We start from the raw sequence: 26,980 nt of genomic DNA on the forward strand, positions 1-26,980 counted from the left end.
CAGGCGGGCCCTGTCGCGCTCGGTTCCGCCCACAAGCATGTACTTTGTCTTTGACGCATTCACCACCAGTCCAACTTTTGTTGCTTCACGTTTCAGGCGGGTGTACAGTTCTGCCACCTTTGCAAATGTTCGGCCGACAATGTCCATGTCATCCGCGAAGCAAATAAATTGACTGGATCTGTTGAAAATCGTACCCCGGCTGTTACACCCGGCTCTCCGCATGACACCTTCTAGCGCAATGTTGAACAACAGGCACGAAAGTCCATCACCTTGTCTTAGTCCCCGGCGCGATTCGAACGAACTGGAGTGTTCGCCCGAAATCTTCACACAGTTTTGCACACCATCCACCGTTGCTTTGATCAGTCTGGTAAGCTTCCCAGGGAAGCTGTTCTCGTCCATAATTTTCCATAGCTCTACGCGGTCTATACTGTCGTATGCCGCCTTGAAATCAACGAACAGATGGTGCGTTGGGACCTGGTATTCACGGCATTTTTGAAGGATTTGCCGTACAGTAAAGATCTGGTCCGTTGTCGAGCGGCCGTCAACGAAGCCGGCTTGATAACTTCCCACGAACTCGTTCACTAATGGTGACAGACGACGGAAGATGATCTGGGATATCACTTTGTAGGCGGCATTAAGGATGGTGATCGCTCGAAAGTTCTCACACTCCAGTTTGTCGCCTTTCTTGTAGATGGGGCATATAACCCCTTCCTTCCACTCCTCCGGTAGCTGTTCGGTTTCCCAGATTCTGACTATCAGTTTGTGCAGGCAAGTGGCCAGCTTTTCCGGGCCCATCTTGATGAGCTCAGCTCCGATACCATCCTTACCAGCTGATTTATTGGTCTTTAGCTGTTGAATGGCATCCTTAACTTCCCTCAAGGTGGGGGCTGGTTGGCTTCCATCGTCCGCTGAACTGACGTAGTCATCTCCTCCGCTGCCTTGACTTTCACTGCCTGTACTCTCAGCGCCATTCAGATGTTCCTCGTAGTGCTGCTTCCACCTTTCGATCACCACACGTTCGTCCGTCAAGATGCTCCCATCCTTATCCCGGCACATTTCGGCTCGAAGCCTCTGCGGGATGCGTTGATCTTCTGATAGAATTTGCGTGTATCTTGAGAACGGCACAGCTGTTCCATCTCCTCGCACTCCGCTTCTTCCAGGCGGCGTTTCTTCTCCTGAAAAAGGCGGGTCTGCTGTCTCCGCTTCCGTCTATAACGTTCCACGTTCTGCCGGGTACCTTGCTGCAGCGCAACCGCCCGCGCTGCGTCCTTCTCCTCCAGAATCTGTCTGCACTCTTCGTCGAACCAATCGTTCCGTCGACTTCGACCCATATACCCGACGTTGTTCTCCGCTGCGTCGTTAATGGCTGCTTTAACTGTACTCCAGCAGTCCTCAAGAGGGGCCCCATCGAGCTCACCCTCTTCCGACAACGCTGCCTCGAGATGCTGCGCGTATGCAGTGGCGACATCAGGTTGCTTCAGTCGCTCTAGGTCGTACCGCGGCGGTCGTCGGTACCGAACATTGTTGATGACGGATAGTTTTGGGCGCAGTTTAACCATCACCATATAGTGGTCAGAGTCGATGTTAGCGCCACGATATGTCCTGACGTCGATAATGTCGGAGAAGTGCCGTCCATCAATCAGAACGTGGTCGATTTGTGATTCTGTCTGCAGTGGTGATCTCCAGGTGTACCGATACGGGAGGCTGTGTTGGAAGTAGGTGCTACGAATGGCCATATTCTTGGAGGCGGCGAAATCAATTAGTCGTAGGCCGTTTTCGTTCGTCAGCCGGTGAGCGCTGAACTTTCCAATAGTCGGTCTAAACTCCTCCTCTTGGCCAACCTGAGCGTTCAAATCTCCTATGATGATTTTGACGTCGTGTCTTGGGCAGCTGTCGTACTCACGTTCCAGCTGCGCGTAGAATGCGTCCTTATCATCATCAGTGCTTCCGGAGTGTGGGCTATGGACGTTGATTATGCTGAAGTTGAAGAACCGGCCTTTGATCCTCAACCTGCACATTCTTTCATTGATCGGCCACCACCCGATCACGCGCCTTTGCATATCGCCCATCACTATGAAATCTGTTCCCAGCTCGTGTGTGTTGCCGCAGCTCTGGTAGATGGTATGATTACCTCTAAACGTTCGCACCATTGATCCCTTCCAACAAACCTCCTGCAGCGCTACGATGCCGAATCCACGGTCCTTGAGCACATCGGCGAGTATGCGTGTGCTCCCGATGAAGTTGAGAGATTTGCAGTTCCACGAACCGAGTTTCCAATCGCTAGTCCCTTTTCGTCGCAGTGGTCTTCGCCGATGGTTCCGGTCCGTACTCTCTTGTTGATTGTTCGTTGCTTATGATTTTTAAAGGCTGGCTTGCAGGGCCTGACACAAAACCCCCTAAATTTCCGGAGGACCATTCCTCCTTATTTCCGGTGGACCATGGTGCACAGTTTCACTTAGAGTCCCTCGCTGGCACTCGGACGATGATCAGCCGCCCCTAACATGGAGAACAGACGCTGTTGTGAGCCGATCCTGACATGGAGAACAGACGCTCAATAAGATTTGCAGCAAAGGAGCAAACCCCCCCTTCCCTGTCAGCATACGACCATAGTTCCCACCGGGGTTGGTTACCCGATCTTCCCTAAGGTTGCTCGTATCCCGGCCAGCACCGCGGGGAGGTAGGGATAGGAGTTGCTGGGTAAGAGGCTAAGGACCGCGAGATGGGGTCTATTTTATTCCTTCAGGTACGCGAAGTACCAATGGTACGCTTTACCCAGCATTTGCCGTGCCGAGCATGCGCGTACTTTAAAAAAGGATTGCATTAACCATTTCCTTAATACTGCTAAGCACTTATTTTAAAGAAGGAATCACATTCACCATCGCCTTATGACAAGCAAACGTTTTCATTTTAAGATGAGATCATATTCACAATTGTACTTCTAAGGATGATTTGATCCCTCATGCACCATTACTTTATTCAAGCAAGCGTCAACTATTATAGAAGGGATCACATCCACCATTGTCTTAATCCGGGCAAACGCTCGTTTTAGAAGGGATCCTATCCACCGTTTCCTTAATCCGGGTAAGCGCCTACTTCTAAATAAGTTATAACATCCAAAATTTTCCTTAATCCTGAAGACTCGTAATACGTACTTCCCCATACAACGGACAAACGAAGCGGCAGAACTACTTCCGAGGAAGGGATCACATACGTCATTAACTTAATCCCGGAAAACGCTTACACCCAATGTTTTTTTTTACACGGTTGGTATTTTTTAATTTCCCGGTTAACCTGATTTTTCACAGCTTTTCAAATATCACCTGAATTTTCTTTGATTTTTCGTGAATTTTTCCATGGGATTAACTAATAGTTTCATCAACGCTAAGGGTCGTAATCAACTAAAACCCACCCGTGTAAAAAAAGAGCCGGGTGTACACTTAAAAAAAGAATCTCGATTCCCCTTTTGAAGAAGGAATCACATCCACCATCGCCTTTTGCCGGGCAAACGCCTTCTTTTGAAGAAAAGATCACATCCGCCATGGCCTTAATACGAGCAAGCGACTACTTTATAAAAAGAGATGGCATCCACCATTTGCTTAATCCGGGCAAGCGCCTACTTTTTGAAGAAGGGATCACATCCACCAGTGCCTTAATTCGAACAACCGCCTACTTTTAAAGAAGGGATTACATCCACCATTGCATTAACCGGGAAATCGCTTGCTCAAAAAATAAGGGACCACAACCACAATTGCCTTAACCCGGGCAAACGCATCCCGATAGATGCTTTATTTCCAATTCATCATTGCTTCATACTCAGCTAATACATGCTTTCTTTGAAAAGATTATGTCTTTTTAATATTATTATCAAGCTGTGTTATATTCACCATTCCGAGGTTTTTTTCAGCACCACTTAATCTAGTACCTAATTTTATGAACACAAAAAAAAGTATACCATATGTCCGTTATGCCGAATGACCCTCACTTTTGTCGCTGTTCTCATTTATGCCAAATGACCGTTATGCCAAATGGTCTTTATGCCAAAGGACCTTATACCAAATGGCGTTATGCCAAATGACTTTATACCAAATCACCCGCTCCCGTTTCGTGAATTCGTTACGCTGAAAAGTCGCGCCGGAATTTTTGCAACTACAAGGTAGTGGCTACCTTACCAGGGTTGCGCTACCTACATCGCGTTGAAGGGGCTGCCTTCTCGATGCTGACACGATACAGCATGGTGTGCACAGTTTAGTTTAGAGTCCCTCGCTGGCACTCAGCCGCCCCTAACATGGGGAACAAACGCTGTTGCGAGCTGCTCCTAACATCAGCTAGATCAGATTTGCACCTCCGGAGAGGAGCAAATCCCCCCTTCCGTGTCAGCATACGACCATAGTTCCCACCGGGGTTGGTTACCCGATCTTCCCTAAGGTTCCTCGTATCCCGACCAGCTCCATGAGGAGGTGGAGATATGAGTTGCGGGGTAAGAGGCTAAGAACCGTGGAATGGGGTCTATTTTATTCCTTCAGGTACGCGAAGTACCAATGGTATGCATTACTCAGCATTTGCCGTGCCGTGCCAGCTTACTCATTGCAAAACTTAAATAAACATCAATATATCAAGCTCAGACAACTGATATAAAGATTAGAATAAATCCTCAATTAGATTCATACATTGGATAAAATACTTCCGTATAATACAACGCAATCATGTCATACCCAAGGCAGAGTCTATAAATCTAATATAAGTATTTCCGCTTTATATACTCTGTATTGACAACTAGGAAGGATTACTCCTGGTTGCCAACACATCAAAGGAAAAGTTCCTGCGAAGTGCTAATATAAAGGGAACATAATCAAAAGGGTAGCTTTAAGTGGAAAAAGATGAGAATTTTATAACATCCATGCACAGACATTCATTTCCAGTATGATTAAATATTTCGGTCAGGTGAGCCCACCCCAATTTCAATTGAATAGAACTTTCTCTGGTGAAAATGCCATCGCTATGTGGCATGCTTTCATTTGTTCCCATTAAAACCCTTAGGAGTGAGTACCATCCACCTAACTGGAAACTTTTATCATCTGGTAGTTGTTTGCCTGCTTGATTGGGGTACATTTTAATTGGACCATCTCATATTTGTTCCTGGGATGGTACCCCAGCAAAACTTCTCGGTTGAACAGATCATGGTGATGGATAGTGTTACTTTTATAGCTTGGTTGTCCACGTTCCTGAGTTCCGGAAGGGGATAATTGTTTGGAGTTTTAGTGAGAAGTGTTTTATTTCCATGCATGTGATGGTCCAGTAGGTGAAACGTAGAGCACTTTTCTCTCATTTGCGGCGTTGCAAGCAGGTTGTACGATCCACCCGAGAAAATAACTATTGCTGATACCTGTCCATTAAACAGATGATACGATACTTGTAAGCTCTGCTCAGAATAATCAAGCGCAGCTTTCCCATTGCTGTACGCTTTGAAATATTCTCTTCAAATGCAAATCGCATCGCTATCTGCAGTCAGCAGTTCAGCGTGCAACAGCTTTCTTGTTATTCCTGATGATTTCACCGCCAATGCTGATTCATGTGGAAGAAGGAAAAACTCGCCGTAATGCAGAATATAGCTATAAAAATGGCAACTGAAGCAAACACACAGTGGATGGCGTTCGTCGAAAAAATGGACACATTTATATTGAGTCTTCACTTCATCATTCCTTGTATGGAAAATTTTTGAGAAAGCTTGGGTGTTATTGTACTTGCCACAAAAAATTGATTCACACAAGGTTTTTTTATTTGGAAACATTCAACTTATGACTGTGTAAATTTTTATCTGCTTTGCTATCTAGGACAAATAGGAAGATAGACTTACTTAAGGGTCATATGCACCCCGAGTGAAATAGTTCGATCTCTTAAAGAATTTGATCCTCAGTGATGTCCAGCTACCGCATCATTAGAGAGAGGTACTCAAAAGCAACCATTTCAGTTGTACAATATTCAGTATTTAGAGCTTAATTCAAATTTATGAAATAGTAGGTCCAAAAAATTTTCTAGGAAAACTTTTTGATAAATTTCAAAGAGATTGTCAGCTGGGATAACCGAAATCGCTTCCCAATTTCGAATTATAGACGTTTTAGTTCCAAAATAGCGTTCTATTGCGAGCTTCACTCATACCGCCTCCTCGCCTCCACGAAATTCTGGATCTACCTCTGTAGTAGTTTCTAGCACTTTTCCGAAGAAACCTAATCGCTTTTTTTAAACCAAACCATTTTCTCCACTCACTTCTAGAAAGATTAATTACCAAATTCATTACATCAACAGATGCGTGTTTTCATGTCTAACGACTTTCAAGAAATCTCGCAACATTAGAAACCATTGAAGTTATAAAATTTTGTCGTGAAATTGACGGATTCAAACACTGTGCAATGAGACTGAAAACCGTCACAATGTTTAAGTTTAATTTCTTTTAAAAGTGAATAGGTACCAATGAAGAACATAAAATAAAATTTGGCTCGACTTTCAGTCACTGTGCGTCGCGTCGGTGGTTCGATACAGGATGTGGAGCAGTGATATGAACGATGAAACTATCTTGTGACGGAAACCACCGATGACTGGAGCTGGGACTGGAACTGCCCGGCAGCTACATTCAATAGGACCCGACGACGGCGACGACGACGACGGATGTCAGCACACTCAAACGTACCTACAGCCAGCGCGCCATGCAACGGGGGCCTACAAGAGAGACATTTGAAAGCGTTCACACATCCAAACATGTACTCACACACGAGTTTGCACACAGCACACGGAAGCGAACCTGAAGTTGGTTCTTTCTTATTGCCCGGTGAACTGAGAACTCTGCACGCTCTGGCCCCATTTTTTAAGCAATCTGATGCGAACACCAACTTCGGTTGTATTTCCCAACCCCTGGAGTGCCTTGTCAAGCTTATACCTATCAGACGAGTAATAAAAAAAAGCTTGCACAATTTTATTCTCCGCACACAGGGAATTTCTCCGGTTGGGAAAACCACAAAATTGGAAAACCGACTTTCTTTGGTGCGACGGTGGATAGGACACGGTGCGGATAGGAAGGTAAGAAGGGAAGGATTTGCGGTCTCAGGAATGGAAAGGGCGCTTTTCGTCGCTTTGTGCTATCATCGGTCAGAGAGCATCAGCAGAGACATATTTTCCCAGTCTCTTGAGCTGATTCAAAATCGAAAAATAGAAGAGCTATGGTGTTGGGACAGCCGGTGTCTGATCCGGTGGGCGTAGTGAAAATTATGAAATGAATTTGGGAGAATTACGCAGATGACTGAGCTCCAACTGGGGACAACTGCGGTGTGCGGGAACATGCTCATGACATCTGACGAAATAAGCTCAATGTTGTCCACTGACTGATGATGGAAGACCAACTTTCGCCGGATGTGACGAAGAGGACAATATATAATCCGACCATCCTACCTGGAGTTTGTGGTTTATCTCGGTCGGTCTCGATGATAATTAGGATGGAATTATTGCGCAAATAAGGAAACGAGCCAAGCAGGATGGAGGTGTGGCAACTTCATCGCTTATAATGAGTTTCGAATCTGGTTTTCAATGTTCATTCATGAGAAATTGCTTTCTCGGGAATGGGATTGTCCTCAATTGTAGCCTGCATGGGCTGAGACATCATGCTGTTTGTTCAAATGTTAATTATTTAAATATGGGTTAATTGAGTTTGCCGAATGAAAAATAAATTCGATTATTTTGTAATTATAAAATAATAACTCGATTTTAAGAACGACTACGCAGTCTTGGAGATTTTTTCTCATCCACAACCCTGAGGAGTGCCCCGTAAAATTTGACAACTTTTTTTTCTCCCTTTGCAAAGCTGGGTTAGTCCTAGGATTAGTCTAGTGCACATGCTACACACTCAAAATCACATTGGTTTTCAATCTTTCCTTCGCGTTTAAGCTCTCATTCTTAGGGTCTGTCTCATTTGGAGAGTTGACCTGAAACTAAACTTAAAAGTGGCATTTCAATAACTATGGAATAACCCTGCTCGCAGAGCAAGATTACTTTTGACAGATATCGAATCATTTTTCATATATTTTTGGAATTGCTGGGTAGCACCAGCCATTCTTATGACCGGGATTTTTTTTAATTTTCGAACTGTCACTTTTAAGTTTAATTATCCATTCAACGCTTTCTATCGATTCTATTCGGTATTAACAGCTAAGAACTCAACCAGTTCCTATTCCGCCTCGTTAAATAGGTGGATTCAATATAATTCTTTTACTTTTATAGCTCATGTTATTTGTATTTCGGAGGGAATTCATCAATGAGAGCCTTGGAAAATGATTACAAACGTTGTCAATCTATCGCGAGGCATAACATTTATATAGATTTATCAAGAGTAGTCATGATTTGCATCGATATCGAGTTTACATCGAGTAAGAAGATCGAGTAAGAAAAATTTCCCTGTATTCAAATCAGGCAAGGGCCACATCAGCTTCATGGAAATAATTTTTAGAATTTTCACCCATTATGCCAAAACATGTTTTCGAAACAATTCCTAGTACTCCAAAAAGTGATTTGTCATTCTACGAGCCTTCCTACATTTTGAGCTACTGTGGTTGTACTTTGACTGTGAAAGACCGATCTATGAGGTCTAGAATACTTCCTAAATTGAAAGATACTCGTTTTTGCAAAGGAAGTAATTATGAAAATAAAAATGCTCATTATCTTTTAAGCATCAGATCGTTTCGCAGCAAAGCAGATCTGTTTACTTGCCAAATTTTCTATGTTGTTGACGTATTCATATAATTAATGAGTTTAATGTTGCTCAAAATTTTGTTTTTTTTACAATAGTACTTATTTTCATAATAAATTTCATACTTACTTCTAATGGCGTGTTCATAGTCAATTTTTAACCAATTAAGCTCAAAATTTAGGAGGACTCTAAAAATGGCAGATGGGGTCGTTTCAGCGTAGGAGATCGAAGAAGCCAAAACATCAACTGCTCTAGTCCACAGCGCCAGGTTTTATTCTGAATGAGTTTGTGACCACTTCAAGTTCCATGGAAACCTATTTTCAGGTTGACCGTTTCGATGGAAAACAATTCTATAGTCCAACAACTTACGAAAACATGTCAGTGAGCTTCATTTTCCAGCGTGCGTAGTTCAAAATTCTAAAAGTGGTTTTCCGAGTACTCTGTCGGTAAGGGGGAAGGGTCGTTTGACCAAATAAAACATTAGGTCAAAAGTCATCAAGCCGAGTTCCATTTGGCCGAATCGGACGTTTTGGCGATTATTAGATAGAAAACCAGAGACATTCAGCCAAAACGGTCATTTGGCGGAATAGGTCATCTGGCGGAATAGGTCATTTGGCCGGAAGAGTCCTACGTCAGAAAATGTCGTTTGACCGAAAAGGTAATTTAGCTGAAAATTCGTTTGGTAACGAAAAATGACATTTGGCCAAACAGGCCATATGACCGAAAATGTCGTTTCGCATGTGGGCTTCGAGCCGTGCGGTTAGCGACGTCAGCCGTCTAGACGCATGTACTGTGGAGTGTGTGTGTTCGATTCCCATTCAGGTAAGGAGAAAACTTTTCGTAAAGGGGAAACTTCTCCACTTCTCCACTTCTTCTGGGTGTAGTGTAAATGGAATCTATGACAAAAGGTCGAAAGATAAAGGTCGAAAGGACAAATGGCCGAGAGACAAAAGGTCGAAAAGACAAAACGTCGAAAGGGGCAGAAGGTCGAAAGGACAAAAGGTCGAAAGCCACAAAACTTCGAATGGGACAAAAAGTCGAAAAGGCCGAAAGGGACAGAAGGTCGAAAAGGACAAAAGGTCGAAAAGGACAAAATGTTGAAAGGGACAAAAGGTCGATCAAGAACAAGTTGATAACAAGTTGGGTGTAATCCAAAGGAGTTTATTAAATGCCCTCCTTAGCCGTGCGTTAAGACGCGCGGCTACAAAGCAAGACCATGCTGAGGGTGGCTGGGTTCGATTCCCGGTGCTGGTCTAGGTAATTTTCGGATTGGAAATTGTCTCGACTTCCCTGGGTATAAAAGTATCATCGTGCTAGCCTCATGATATACGAATGCAAAAATGGTAACCTGGCTAAGAAACCTCGCAGTTAATAACTGTGGAAGTGCTTAATGAACACTAAGCTGCGAGGCGACTCTGTTCCAGTGTGGGGATGTAATGCCAAGAAGAAGAAGAAGATTACATGCATTTAACTTCAAGCAGAAATAACAAACTAATCTCATCAATCAAAGTTGAAGAATGAGCAATTTTCAAAGAAGGAGTGAATACTATTAAACAATCTTAAATATCTAGATAGTTCTGTTACAAATAAAAAAGATTGTTGATTTAGAAAATGAATAAAACTTGCATTGTGCGAGACAGAGTGGCCTACACAGTTGGTGAAAAATTGCTCAATGAGTGCACGCAGGCGCGCGCATTGAAAATATACCGACGTGTAATACACGCCAGTGTATTTATATTATACATATTTTATTTTTTCGTCTTCGGCTATGCTGTACAGACTGCTGCTTCTAAAATTAACTTACATCTAGTAGACGCCTAATGCTATTTTTAAAGGAAGTCCTGTTAACGTTAAAATCAAAATCAGACAAGTCATTGAGAAGGTTAAAACATCTTTCTAGTGGATGGTTCTGGCCGAAAACGGAGGTATGTCTTCTAGCCCAAAATAGTTGCCGCTGACGGGAGCGGCGAGCCGGAACATAAAAGGTGACACGCTGTAGTAGCTCATCGCAGTCCAGCCGGTGGCTTAGCAGGTCAAAGGCGAACATCCTCTGCAATTACGCAAGTCTTTAGCGGAGCGGTTCCAAGTGTATTAGCTGACAACGATCCTCGTACTGTGGTAATCGCAAACGATTTGTCCAGGGCATCCTCCTGAGGGCGAACCGGACAAAACTACGTTGAACTCGTGAGATACGGGCTGACTGCACTTTATGGAACGGTGCCCAAACTGGTACGGCATACAATTAATTGCATATTATTCAGCAACTCGGCCGTACGAAAACCATACGTCTTTGCCGGACAGCATAATATTGATATGGGACGGTAATTTTCAACATTATGAATGCTACCCGTTTTGTGTATTGGAGTAACTGCGGATAGCTTCCACGCATCTGGGAAGATGCCCTGCGTTACAGACAAGTTGAACAGAAGACAAATTGGAAGTCCCAGCACATCGGAGTACTTATGAATAAATTCTGGCGGCAGTTTATCCGGACCACGGCCCTTTGATGGATCAATAGAGCTCAATGCGCTTACTATTTCTGCGATAGAGAATATAGGGCCTGGAAAATTGATGTAGTACGATTGAAGTGAGTCTATAGCGCCAACTGAGTTTGGAGGAAACGCAGATTTGAAGAAACTGGCAAAAAGTTCAGCTGTTTCAGAGGTGCCGCTGGAAGTAACGTCGCAAAATGACATTTCCGAAGGAACCTACTGTGAGTTCTTCCTGCTGTTAATGAACCGCCAAAACGATGATGGGTTCGACTTAAGGTGGTTATACAACAAAGTCACAAATCGGCCATCTTGGAAACCACGTGCTTTTTCTAGTGATTTTTCAAGAGCACGAATTGAAAGAACCACAACGCACATGGGGATGAAACATCCGTAGATCGTTTGCTTACTATTGCTAAACAATCGACTTTAATTTCAGCATTGCATAAACATTATTACGCTAGATTTGAACTTATCATAATAGGAGTAGAAAACCGTGTGGTGAATTCGAAATTCACCACATGGCTTGATTGTATAATCACCTTAACTTCCTTTTGGACACGAAAAATGTAGTAAGAAAGTAGTGTTAACAAATTCGCCATACTCTGCTTCGATGCGTTGAAGAAACGTTCTATTCTCAAAATTCCGGTTGTTGAAATACCGTCGTCGTGCCTTGCGGAGAACGTTACACATGTGTTGTAAGTCTGCATTCCACCAAGGTTGCTTGAATGCCCGACGCGTTGAACATCTACGGATAGTAGTATGCCTTCTGCCGTATCATACACAGTATTGTAGAACGCTGAGATAGCCATATTCACATCGGTTCCACCAACAATTTGATGCCAATCGAGTGGGCCAAACTCCAACTTTACAGCGTCAAAGTCACAACGTGTGAAATCTAATTCTTGATTAGAGGTGATACTTCGAGAACGATCCAAAGTACGTTGTATGTCTAAACGTATAACAAACGGTTTATGATGGCGGTCTGGTCTTAACATCGTGGATGGCGCTTCAATCAGTTCAGTTTCATTGACGTTACTTACAAATGCCAGATCTAATAGTCTACCATTGGCGTTGAGCATATCACATATTTGCAGCAGACCAGAGGAGATGAGATTCTCTGTGAGTGTAAGCTCTTGTTCGGAGGACGCGTTCGTAGGTAAATAGCCCCCTACGTCGTCATCGTAACCCAACAGAAGTTGAGGGAGATTGTAATCACCGAGTATGATAACTTTATCGCAATCTGCAGCTCTATCTACTAACTGATGCACGCAGACGGAATGTGCCGCAAAGCTTTCTGAGTTACTATTTGGCCTCAGGTAAATACCACAAATGTAGACGGATTTATCGACGAAAGTTATTTTGACGATGGCCAGAGAATCACTTTCTGGGAGGAAAACGATGCGCTGACCAAAGAGCACTTCACCGCAATGAGTACCCCACCACCTCGTTGAAATGGACTATTTTAACAACTACGGTCACACCGGTAAATGTTGTAGTTTGAAGCCAGTTCCGAGTTTAGCACGTCGCTTCGAAGCCAAGTTTCAGTTAGCACAATGACATCGTAGTCACTAGACACAGCAGCCAGGAAAAATCATTAGTTGTGCGCGTGCTCTATCTATTAGTTGTATTCACTGATTGAATTTTAATTTAATTATTTAAAATTGTGAAACATAAAAGAGCAGAGTTTTTGCAAACTGTGTAAGATAACTCTGATTCTCTCCGTATCAGTTTCTTGTCTATTTCGACCTTTTGTCCCTTTCGAACAACAGGTTTCTTTTTGATGTTTTTTTCTACCTTTTGTCTCTTTCGACCTTTTGTCCTTTTTGACCATTTGTCCTTTCGACCTTTTGTCTTTCGACCTTTTGTCCCTAACCCGTGTAAATGTCCTGTCCATTGTCTAATGCTAGATGTCGAGTGTTCAGTCTGCGCGATCTCTAGTCGAAGACGGTGATTTTGTCTTATCAAACAGGACATATGGCCGAAAATATCGTTTGGCCCAACAAAAGTGAATGTGAAAAGTGTAAAGTGAAAAATGATAATTATTTGGTTGAAAATTACTTTTGGCCAAAATGGTCGTTTAGCTGAACAGGTCAATTGACAAAAAAAAACATTTAGCTAAAAACGTCGTTTAGCCAGAAATGTCGTTTGACATTTTCGATTATTTGGCAAAAAGAAAGTGCCTAATGACAATTAATAAATGAGGAGGAAGAAGCAAAACGTCTCCCTTCTCACTAAACATTTCTGAATTCTCATTCCTCACTTCTCACTACACACTTTTCACATTTACTATTTTTGGCCGAATTTACGGTCGGTTGATCTGTTCAGAGAAACGATATGTCTAGCCATTTGACCTATACAGACAAACGACATTTTCAACCGTATGACCTATTCGGCCAAATGACAATTTCGGCCAATTGACCCTTAATGTCGAATGATCTCTTCGGCCAAACGGTATTTTAGGACAATTGACCTGTTTGGCCGAACGACGTTTTCGGCCATATGGGCCGATTGGCCAAACGACATTTTCGGCCAAATTACCTATTTGTCCACACGATATTTTCGAAAGTATTACCCGTTTGGTGAAATGACCTTTGGCTTCATAGTTTGTTCAGTCAAATGGTCAAATCACCTTCCCCGTTGTTAACATAGGAGTTAAGCAGAATAAACGTAGCTTTAAAAACGATTACATAGCTTGCAAAAACGTGGCCCAGTCAGATCTCGGATAAGGTAACTAAGGTTTTGTCTACATAGTAAAAAATATTGGAAATTCAACGACTTATAAAAACAAAAGTATGAATATTAGATATTCAATTAAATTGAATTGAATTGTAGAAGCTAGCACAGTTTTTACTTATTTCGGTTTAAATAAAAGTAGGTTCAGTTGAACATTGCGTTTATTTTCATATTCCAAAAAAGTACAATAAAATATCTTTAAAAATTACAAAATATAATTACAAATATGTGATACTGCTCCCATACAATAATGTAGGCATTTACTATCTACGAATTAGTACGAATAGTTTAAAGACCAATGGTAAACAAATCATTATTATTATTATTTCCAAAGAAATGACTAGGAATTCTGAAGAATAGAAAAATATACAAGTACCTCCCATATTGTTTCTATATTACACTAAGAGGTTCCGAACGCTCGTATGAATCCCAAGAAGATGGATGCAGTATGCAGTATAACATAATTCACTTTTTTTAAACTCCTTAAAGGAAGTAGCCGAAAATTTTTTGTAACAATGGTGCGCCTTCAAAATAAAATTAAAGGCAGCCCTTACTTTGCACCGTTCAGTGTGCAAAAACGATCCATAAAAAAATGAAAAACGATCCATAAATAACATCTTAATGTTTCATAAAACGCTACCATAGATCCATAAAATAGTTTGGGAGATTCCATAAAGAATATTTTATGATCCATAAAACTTTGAAAATGATCCATAAAAACTATATTTTTCAAATTTGCGCATTTTTATCGTGTTGATGATCCATAATTTTAGTAATATGATCCATAATTTCAGCCATATGATCCATAATTTTGATAATGTGATCCATAATGCTCGGAAAGAAGGCCAATGAAACTATATTAATTGATCCACACATTATGGATCATATGACTAAAATTATGGATCATATTACTGAAATTATGGATCATCATTACGATAAAAAAATGCGCAAATTTGAAATTTATGGATCAAAATATAGTTTTTTGTGGATCATTTTCCAAACCTTTTTTTTTTTATTTCTTTATTATAGAGGTTTGCAGCCCTGGGCTGGCTCACCTCTTATTGATTTTCCAAAGATCTATGGATCATTTGTCATATGTTTATGCGAAAATATCAAGAATTGTAATGTTTTTCTTGACCATGTTAATGGAACATATTTCCCTTTTGATTGCTAAATTTTAGCTTAGTTATGGATCAAAAAATTATTCTTTATGGAATCTCCTGAACTATTTTATAGATTTATGGTAGCATTTTAAGGAACATTCAGATGTTATTTATGGATCGTTTTTAATTTTTTTATGGATCCGTCTTTATTGTTTATATGCAAAAGTATGTTTTGCCAAAATTAAACATCATTCAATTGCGCAAAGGGCAGCAATTGAGGGCAGCAGGGACTATGTCCAAGGGCTTGACGATCCCTCCCCAAGCCATCTGCGAGTTGTGGCGCCTGCCTAGGATGTGGTGGGGTTTGGCAGTGGGCCCTGTTAAACCTCTATAAAAAGCTGCATGCATCCGCAAGTAGGCTCCGCCAAAGCGACCGTATGCCGCTCAAAGCGCACAAGCCCAAGTCCTGGTGTTAGGTGGGACGCTAAACAGCCCTGACACGACGGCCCTCCGACGAGACAGGAGGTTTGCGCTGGCCCAATAAGCCGCCTAGAAAACCAATCATTACGAACAATATAAGCGATAATGCGACTCGATATAATCGGCAAAGACCTAGGCGACGAATAAAGGATCACGATTGGAAGCTTGGAACATGGAACTGCAAGTCGCTAGGCTTCGCAGGTTGCGACAGGATAATCTACGATGAATTACATCCCCGTAACTTCGATGTCGTAGCGCTGCAGGAAATCTGCTGGACAGGACAGAAAGTGTGGAAAAGCGGGCATCGAGCGGCTACCTTCTACCAAAGCTGTGGCACCACCAACGAGCTGGGAACCGGCTTCATAGTGCTGGGAAAGATGCGCCAACGCGTGATTGGGTGGCAGCCAATCAACGCAAGGAGGTGCAAGCTGAGGATTAAAATGTTTCTTCAACTATAGCATCATCAACGTGCACTGCCCATACGAAGGGAGACCCGACGACGAGAAAGAAGCGTTCTATGCGCAGCTGGAGCAGACATACGATGGATGCCCACTGCAGGCCGTCAAAATCGTCATCGGTGACATGAACGCTCAGGTAGGAAGGGAGGAAATGTATAGACCGGTCATCGGACCGGATAGTCTGCATACCGTATCGACCGACAACGGCCAACGATGCATAAACTTTGCAGCCTCCCGCGGAATGGTAGTCCGGAGCACTTTCTTCCCCCGCAAGAATATCCACAAGGCCACATGGAAATCACCTAATCAAGTAACGGAAAACCAAATCGACCACGTTCTAATCGACGGTAAATTCTTCTCCGACATCACGAACGTACGCACTTACCGCAGTGCGAATATTGAATCCGACCACTACCTCGTTGCAGTATGTCTGCGCTCAAAACTCTCGACGGTGATTAACACGCGTCGGAGTCGTCCACGGCGGCTAAACATTGGGCGGCTACAAGATGGTAGGCTAGCCCAAGACTACGCGCAGCAGCTGGAAGTGGCACTCCCAACGGAAGAGCAGCTAGGCGCAGCATCTCTTGAAGATGGCTGGAGATATTCGATCCGCCATTGGAAGCACCGCAACCGCTGCACTAGGCACGGTAGCTCCGGATCAGAGAAACGACTGGTATGACGGCTAATGTGAGCAGTTAGTTGAGGAGAAGAATGCAGCATGGGCGAGGTTGCTGCAACACCGCACGAGGGCGAACGAGGCACGATACAAACGGGCGCAGAACAGATAAAACTCGATTTTGCGGAGGAAAAAGCGTCAGCAGGAAGATCGAGACCGTGAAGAGACGGAGGAACTGTACCGCGCTAATAACGCACGAAAGTTCTATGAGAAGTTGAACCGTTCACGTAAGGGCCACGTGCCACTGCCCGATATGTGCAAGGACATAAACGGGAACCTTCTTACAAACGAGCGTGAGGTGATTCAAAGGTAGCGGTAGCACAACGAAGAGCACCTGAATGGCGATATGGCAGACAACGGTGACGGTATGGTAATGAACCTAGGAGCACGCGCGCAAGACATGCGACTTCCGGCTCCGAATCTCCAGGAAATCCAGGAGGAGATCGGCCGGCTGAAAAACAACAAAGCCCCTGGAGTTGACCAACTACCAGGAGAGCTGTTTAAACACGGTGGTGATGCACTGGCTAGAGCGCTGCACTGGGTGATTACCAAGGTTTGGGAGGATGAGGTTCTGCCGCAGGAGTTGATGGAAGGTGTCGTGTGTCCCATCTACAAAAAGGGCGATAAGCTGGATTGTAGCAACTACCGCGCAATCACATTGCTGAACGCCGCCTACAAGGTACTCTCCTAAATTTTATGCCGCCGACTAACACCAATTGCAAGAGAGTTCGTGGGGCAGTACCAGGCGGGATTTATGGGTGAACGCTCTACCACAGACCAGGTGTTCGCCATACGTCAGGTATTGCAGAAATGCCGCGAATACAACGTGCCCACACATCATCTATTTATCGACTTCAAAGCCCCATATGATACAGTCGATCGGGACCAGCTATGGCAGCCAATGCACGAAAACGGATTTCCGGACAAACTGATACGGTTGATCAAGGCGACGATGGATCGGGTGATATGCGTAGTTCGAGTTTCAGGGGCATTCTCGAGTCCCTTCGAAACGCGTAGAGGGTTACGGCAAGGTGATGGTCTTTCATGTCTGCTATTCAACATCGCTTTGGAGGGAGTAATACGAAGGGCAGGGATTGACACGAGTGGTACGATTTTCACAAAGTCCGTCCAGTTATTTGGTTTCGCCGACGACATTGATATCATGGCACGTAACTTTGAGAGGATGGCCTACATCAGACTGAAAAGCGAAGCTAAACGGATTGGACTAGTCATCAACACGTCGAAGACGAAGTACATGATAGGAAGAGGCTCAAGAGAGGTCAATGTAAGCCACCCACCACGAGTTTCTATCGGTAGTGACGAAATCGAGGTGGTTGAAGAATTCGTTTACTTGGACTCACTGGTGACCGCCGATAACGATACCAGCAGAGAAATTCGGAGGCGCATAGTGGCTGGAAATCGTACGTACTTTGGACTCTGCAAGACGCTTCGATCGAATAGAGTTCGCCGCCGTACCAAACTGACTATCTACAAAACGCTTATAAGACCGGTAGTTCTCTACGGACACGAGACCTGGACGATGCTCGTGGAGGGCCAACGCGCACTGGGAGTTTTTGAAAGGAAAGTGTTGTGTACCATCTATGGTGAAGTGCAGATGGCGGACGGTACGTGGATGCGGCGAATGAACCACGAGTTGCATCAGCTGTTGGGTGAACCATCCATCGTTCACACCGCGAAAATCGGAAGACTGCGGTGGGCCGGGCACGTAGCCAGAATGTCGGACAGTAATCCGGTGAAAATGGTTCTCGACAATGATCCGACGGGAACAAGAAGGCGAGCTGCACAGCGGGCAAGGTGGATCGATCAGGTGGAGGACGATTTGCGGACCCTCCGCAGACTGCGTGGTTGGCGAAGTGCAGCCTTGGACCGATCTGAATGGAGAAGACTTTTATGTGCAGCACAGGCCACTCCGGCCTTAGTCTGATAATAAATAAATAAATCAATTGCGCAAAAAAAGTTGACTCACCATACAGATATTGAAGTTTGAATAATGTCATGTAGGGCAAGTTGCAAGATAATTATCGACAGTGAATTTGTATTCGCGATGCTCATGTGTTGCATTTGTAGGTCTCGACCTTCAAAATCGACTGGTTGCTGTCGTGTTTTGTTTGATTAGGAAAATACCGACATTATTTAGTCACAAAGTTGGAAAAGGTACATCGCTTCAACGTGGATGACTGCATGTTCATATAAGCTAAAATACCAAGTTATTACGATAATCTAAGTTATTGTCATATCTGAATGTTCCCATGAGTGTTTTTTTAGGAAAAAATGGAACTTTCATGGTAAACGACGCGTTGGAATTCGAAAAACTGTTCAGCAGCATATAAGCATAAAAGCATATGGAGACGCATGGTACATTTGTGCGATGATGCATCTTGTGACAAACTTTTTATGCAAATTTCATCACATCCGTTTTATTGAATAAATGAACAAGTGTGCAAGCATTTGTATGGAGCTTGTATCAAGGGAAACCTGAACCAAATTGCATGTTGGGAAGTACATGTTCTTGGTTAACATGTCGAATACTGCGTTCAAGAAATCATTAAAATCATGATTTTGAACAGCAGGTTTCCGGGTTTCGCGGTTGTCTTATACACTGCATCTAGTTTTCTGTAGCTTGCTAGTTTGTTATATTTCAAGGGATGCTCATTTTATGCAAGATCAGCTGGAGTGCGGATGCTGTCATTTATAATCGAGAAAATTTCGATTTACCCAATTCAATATGAGTTAAATTTACTAAAGGTCATTTCTGCCAGGTACAAAATATAAATATTCGGAAAATCAAAGTGTTTACTGTTCTTTCCCAACACTGTTTGTTAGGCATGCTGGGTTGCTTTGGTTGGATACCAGGAGTAGTTGACCTGGTAGACTAATTGATATAAACTCCAGGGCAATATGGAGAGTCTAGAACGTCTGGATTAAACTAATTTGCAAGTGCAAATAATATGCAAGGGCTCTAAATTTTTTTAAGGATATGTTGAATTGATTTCGACTTGATACCAGGAGTAGTTAATCAGATGAACCAAATGAACTCTAGAACAATTTGGAGAATCTGTCATCTGCATCAAACTAATTTGGGCTGCATATAATAGGCTGAGGCTCTAGGGACTTGTACGAGCATGCTGAGTTGATTTTGGTTTAGTACTCGGCGGAGTTGACTTTGTAGATCAGTTGATCTTAATTCCAGAACGATTTACAGAACATAGAACATCTTCATCAAACTTATTTGGACTGCATATGGTACACAAGGGCTCTATGGACTTAAATGGGCATGCTGGGTCGATTTTAGCCTGATACCAGGTAGAGTTGGCCTGGTAAACTAATTAATCTGAACTACAGAACAATTCAGAAGATCCAATGTACAATTAATGTTCAGCTTTCTCTTGATACAAAATCCATTCACGTGCTTGCAGATTTGCATAAAAAGTTCAGTCAAATAATGAATCATCGCACAAATATACCATGCGTCTCCATATGCTGTTATGCTTATATGGTGCTGAACAGTTTTTGAAATCCTTACTCATCGTTTCCTCTGGGAGGCCCCTGAACACCTGAATGTTTGGATTGAAAACTAAAATATACAAAGTATGGGAAGGTTGTAACCGTTCGTAGCTTCAGCTCGAGGTTTATGATTAACCGGTGGTTAAGCACCACTTCCGGGATCCGGAAGACCACCGGTCGAGTTCTTTTGCCCGACTAATACTCGACTTCTCTCCTCAGGGGTCAGGGGTATAGAGGCTGTTCGGCCACATTGAGAGTTGACGTAAAGTCAATGTCAACTTCTCCCCACGAACAGCCTAGATAGCCGTGTGGTGTCGGCAGCCGGTTGTCTGGCTAAGAATAACGCTACGGATTGCCTGTTCCAGTGGTAAAAGTCCACCATACAGGTGACCCCTAATTCTTGGTGTGATGCGGCTTTATGCTTACCGTGCCTATGAATGAATGGTTAGGGGGGTCTAAAAAGAACCTAACCGCTAACGGAGCCTGTGAAGCACCAGGGCACCCTTCACAGTATTGAGCCCTTATTGCGCTAACCGGAGCTATGGCGTAGTTGACTTTTTGCTTCTCCGGAATAATCGGCTACTCTTATTCAATCTCAACTTGAGGTTAAATAAGGGTGGGATTATGAGTATGTTTTGTTTAGTTTTTCATCTAATTGTCACCTATATGGATTCGCTATATGCGTTTTTCACAGTGTACTCTGTGTTTCGTCTTTGACGTTCTTGATACGATACCGACTTGGTTTCATCGTTGCTGTTCACATAAATGTTGAAGTTGTGGAGTGTATTATCGTAATTCACAATGGCTACAGTTAGGATAGCTCAAATCAATCTTCAGCACAAAAGAACAGCAACGATTAATCTTTGTAGACTTATGCAAAATGGCAAATCCCAAGTGGCTTTGGTGCAGGAACCCTATTTTCGCAAGGGTAGCTAGGTATGCTAGGTAACCTAGTAAACCCGGTTTTGCTGCTTTCAGTAATGAAATGGCAAACTCTCGATCAATGCCGCGTGCATGTGTACTTGTTAACAACGCTATCGTTGCTACACTTATCTCTGAACTAACAACCAGAGATGTATGTGCTGTCACAATTGATGCAACTGGCGGATCCCCGTCAGGAAATACGTCTATTGTTCGGTTTATTTACCACATGATGAACCATCCCCTACGGATGCTTTCAAACAAGTGGTCAGTTATTGCACGTCAAAAGGCCTTCCGCTAATTGTCGGTAGTGATGCTAATGCTCATCACATCATCTGGGGTAGCTCGGATATCAATCTGAGAGGCTCCAGCTTGATGGAATACTTAAGTAGTACCGAACTTGGTTTACTTAACATAGGCAATCGCCCAACCTTTATGGTATCTAATAGAGCAGAAGTATTAGACATAACTCTCTGCTCCAATCGAATCAGTCACGAGTTGACGAATTGGCATGTGTCAGATGAGGAATCCATATCTGACCATCGCTACATCTATTTTGATCAGTTGAATGTTTCTTCGCAGACTTTGCGTTTTAGAAATCCCCGTTCAACCAACTGGGATCTCTATACAGAGTTGCTCTCGACAAAATTTCATGGATATCTACCATCCATTGAAACTCCTACCGACTTGGATGATGCCGTTGATACTACAACGTTGCATATCGTGGAAGCTTTTGAAGAAGCTTGCTCCTTGCGTTCTGTGAAAACCTCAAGAGTAACCCCGTGGTGGAATTCCGATTTGGCTAAGCTCAGGAAGCAGTGTAGAAGGAGTTGGAACAGACGCCATTCATCAGGGACGGATTCTTCCAAGTTGGCTCGCAATGCTTACAAGAAGGCTCTACGATCTGCTGAACGATTCGGCTTTGTGCAAATGTTTCCAATTTGAGTGAAGCCACTCGATTGAATAAAATTCTTGCGAGATCCAAGGATTTCCAAGTTGGCGAAATTCGCAAGCCAAATGGCGACTACACTTCTTCTGACGAAGAAGCGTTAGAGCACTTATTTGATACACACTTCCCTGGATGTGTAGATATTGCATCTTCGGATGTTCCTGATGTCTTTTCATGTAGTTATGGGTCTTGGGCTCAGGCTCGTAGAATCATAACTACTGAATCGATTCAATGGGCTATCAAACATGTTTTGAAAAAACTTTTAGTATGCAGTTTTGCTACTGGGTATATTCCCATATCCTGGCGGGATGTCACCGTAAAGTTTATCCCAAAAGGAGGACGTGCTTCGTATGAAGAAGCAAAGAGTTTTAGACCCATCAGTCTGACCTCATTTCTTCTGAAATGCTTAGAACGTATTATCGATCATCACATTCGTGATGACTGTTTGGCAAACATGCCTCTTCATATTAATCAACATGCTTACCAATCTGGAAAGTCCACCGTGACTCTTCTACACAAGGTTGTCTACGACATCGAAAAAGCATTTGCTCAAAAGCAATCATGCTTGGGTGCGTTCTTAGATATTGAGGGTGCTTTTGACAACGTGTCTTTCGATGCAATATTGGAAGCCGCACGATGTCATGGGCTACCTAATATAATTACCAAATGGATTCACCAGATGCTTAAAAACCGACATCTCTACTCGACATTACGTCAAGCAGCGATTAGGAAATTAAGTGTCTGTGGCTGCCCCAAGGGGAGTATTATCTCCACTTTTGTGGAACCTCGTTGCAGATACGCTATTGAGATTACTCAATAATGGCGGTTTTCCTACCTATGGATTTGCTGACGACTATCTAATATTGATAGTCGGTTTGTGTATTACTACTTTATTCGACCTGATGCAAAACGCTCTTCAGGCAGTCGAAAGTTGGTGTCGCCAATATGGCCTTTCGGTTAATCCGAATAAAACATCTATTGTTCTTTTCACGGAAAAACGTAACCGTAACGGTATTCGCCCATTACATCTTTTTGACTCTGAAATCAATGTAACGGATCAAGTAAAGTATGTGGGACTAATTCTTGATTCCAAGCTCTCCTGGACTCCTAACATTGAGTTCAGAGTCAAAAAGGCGTGTATGGCTTTCGGCCAATGCCGACGAACTTTTGGAAAAACTTGGGGTCTTAAATCTAAATATATCAAATGGATTTACACAACAGTTGTACGACCAATTTTGGCTTATGGATGTCTTGTGTGCTGGCAAAAGGGTGAAGTGAGGACAATTCAGTCTAAATTAGGCCATCTTCAAAGGATGTGCCTAATGGCAATGACTGGTGCGTTCTCTTCGACTCCTACGGCTGCTCTCGAGATTCTTCTCGACGTTGTCCCACTACACATACATCTCAAACAAGAAGCACTTTCTTGTACTTACCGATTATGGGTTCTCGGTTTCTTGGAAGAGAATCCTGTAAACCGCAGTTCTACACACACTTCGTTGTTACAACTCATGGTTGATTGGGACAGAACAGTCCTTGCTCCAAGTGATCTCACACTCGCTAGTAGTTTTCCTTATAGGACATTTTCGACACAATTCCCTCGCGGGATGAGTGGACATCTGGCTATTGGGAGAGAAGTATGTCGGACAGCATTGTTTGTTATACTGACGGCTCCCTCTTCGAAGGTAGAGCAGGTGCAGGTGTCTACTCGCGTGAGCTAAGATTGGAACAGTCACACTCACTGGGTAGACACTGCACTGTCTTTCAAGCGGAAATATTTGCCATTATGTGTGGAGTGCAATCTGCACTTCAGAAACACATAATGGGCAAAGTAATATACTTCTGTTCAGATAGTCAAGCAGCTATCAAAGCCCTTGCTTCGGCCAACTCAAGGTCGAAGTTAGTAATCGCATGTCGAACTCAAATAGAGGAACTGAATTCAGTTAATACATTGCACCTTATATGGGTACCTGGCCATTCGTCCATAGCTGGAAACGAATTGGCTGATGAGTTAGCTCGCACTGGAGCATCACAAGACTTTTTTGGTCCTGAGCCAGCTATTCCAATATCTAAGTGTTGGGTGAAGCGTTTGATTAGCTCTTGGGCTTCCACTCAGCACAAACGGTATTGGAGTAGTTTGGATTCATGTCGACAAACAAAATTGTATATCCGAGAGCCATCTCCGGTAGTAGCTAACTATTTAGCTAATCTGTCTAAACAGAATTGCAGTGTCTTAGTCAAGGCCTTGACAGGTCACTGCCGACTCAACTATCACATGGCAAATATTCAACGTGTTGAATCCTTTGTCTGTGATGGTTGTGAATCCGATTATGGAACTTCTTATCATCTGATATGTAACTGCCCAGTTTATGCGCAACTGCGTTTCCAAATGTTTGGTAAACACTTACTAAGTGAAATTGACTACAGAAACCTGAACCTTCAAAGCATTCTGTTGTTCATAACCCGTTGTGGTAAGGAGCTATGAGCTTTTGTACGTGTTGTATACGTTGTATGCCCTCTTCAAGGGTACCTTTCCTCAACTTCCCATTTTTCTCCCATCCATATTCCTTTCCTTTTTGTTCACTTCCTTTTCCGTCAGGTGCGTGATGAGAAAGGCTGTGAAGGCGATGGCACAAATCTCCCGAATTGAGGTGAACGTGCCCCTGGAGCCGACGTTCTGATACCTGATACACCTGAATGTTTGGATTGAAAACTAAAATATACAAAGTATGGGAAGGTTGTAACCGTTCGTAGCTTCAGCTCGAGGTTTATGATTAACCGGTGGTTAAGCACCACTTCCGGGATCCGGAAGACCACCGGTCGAGTTCTTTTGCCCGACTAATACTCGACTTCTCTCCTCAGGGGTCACTCGAACGGTCGCTGGCTGAAACTTAAAATATTGCTTTGCACCAAGTGCTTCTCCAATTTGGCCACCTCCCAAGTTATGCTACCCTCAAAGTCTTCCAACCCGCCAATAAATCCCGGCAGAAATTATGCAAAGCGAGTGATCAACGTAGTCAACGGAACGGAACGGAAAAGCGAACGGAGTGATCTCTCAGCGATTACTCCAACTAAAAAACTACTCGATCTTCTTACTTACAATTCATGGGGTTTATTTGTTTCGGGTTGAACACATTTGGAATTGGTACGGATATGGAAATGTTTATCTAGATCATGGCCATGTCTACACACTTGTCCTGCGCAGGTTTTCTTCTTCGTCGACTTGCTGGGTTTCGACGGCACGATGGCGGCGAACCGGTTCGGAACGATGGCGTCGAACCTGTTCGTGGCGATGGCAACGAAGCTGTCCTTGACGATGGCGGCGACAGAAGAATCGCCTAGCTGCAGGATGGTGCGCAGCTGATGAGCCCATGCAAATATGGCCGAACTAAAATTGCGAAGTGGGTGGCGGCTGGACGGAAGGCCTCCGATTTTCTCGTGAGAGCTGCGTCGACGGATGTCGCGCTTCCCGGGTTGGTTTTCCTCTCCGGACAAGGGCCAACGTACCTCCGCACGGCTTCGCTTTTACGGCTATGACCGCCCGTGATGAAATGAACCCTCGCCTTCGGTTCCAATCCGGCACTGTGGTACGCAATTGGCGACGTATTTCACGCGCCGAGCTCTCCGAACGGTCCGTAGGGTTCGGAACGTTTTGGACCACGTTTTGATTGGCGATCGACGGTTCACTTTTCGCTTCTCTTTTTGACGAAACTTCACCACACTCCGTTTCGCTACCCCGAAGGGCGGGCCTTGTCTAGCGCACGGACTCCACAAAAAACTCCTCCAAACGATAAAACGGCGGAAATGCCGTAAACCCTTTTCATCGACTCCGGGTCGACTCCGAAATTCCAGCCCGTACCAAAAAAAGCGCCACGCGCTGGAAGTCCAACGCGAAACATAAATTAACATTTAAACAGACAACGAGTAGTTCGACAAAAATTTACCTTTTTTGGTACACTACACTATTTAAAATTGAAATTTGCGAGAGTCGGCTACACCGACAACAGAATAAAATCTACAGAACGAACGAAAAAAACTAATTACTAAAACTAATCACGTACAAAATCACTTTAATTACCTCGACGAACTAAACTTTACTCAAGTTCTCTAAATAAAACTCTTAAACTCGCAAACTTCTAACTACCAGCCGTTATGGAAGCGAAATGACCGAGTTTGAGTTTGTTCTTGAACAAGAAACCTTCTACAACAATTAACCCATTATTTAGCAATTGCGCCAATTTAAATTTCAAATGGCATAGAGTTCGCGCTAAATTCGAGCTAACTTTACTACATAGAACATTAACAAAGTATCTTTGCCATATTGAATATGGCTGTCGTCATAGTACTCAAACATCACAACATTTAGTCGAGACACAAACCATGTCGACGAATTGCTTTCTCGTTGACACGTATCGAATTTAATTTGAATTTGAACATTCTTTTACTTAAAAAGAAAAAAAAACGTCAAAAACTACAAATATTAAATTCAACTAGAATAGACGACACGTAAAACTATTTTCAAAAACTTATTTCCTTAGCAGCACACATGTTTCACATAGGTTATTGCAACTCATATGCGACCAGATTTAGTCACAATCAAGTTGTTGCAGCCATATTTGTCTGAGTTGTGCTGCTTGGGTTACACTTGATTTTGCTTAAAAAGATAAAACGTCTGAAGCTACGGAAATTTACGTAAATTTAAAACGGTAAAAACGTAAAACGTTACAAGGTAGACCAAGATACATCCAGCTGTTCCAAAATTATATTTCTTCTTTTATAGAAAACTCGTATCCTAAACGTTGAATTACCGATCGATAACATAAATACACTTTGCAACAAATGTGAAAAACTAAATTCCTATGAACCATACGACAATAAAAATCCGATAGTCATGTCGTACAACATCGATAACAGT

General features: G+C 43.2%; 1 protein-coding gene across 2 annotated transcripts in view; it reads left to right on the plus strand.

Annotated features, from left to right (window-relative positions):
• The window catches only part of LOC134218487 (glutamate receptor 1), a 552,551-nt gene that overhangs the window by 487,319 nt on the left and 38,252 nt on the right, over nt 1-26,980 (plus strand). The window lies entirely within an intron of this gene.

The sequence above is a fragment of the Armigeres subalbatus genome, chromosome 2 (genome assembly GCF_024139115.2).
Source record: "Armigeres subalbatus isolate Guangzhou_Male chromosome 2, GZ_Asu_2, whole genome shotgun sequence".
NCBI lineage: Eukaryota > Metazoa > Arthropoda > Insecta > Diptera > Culicidae > Armigeres > Armigeres subalbatus.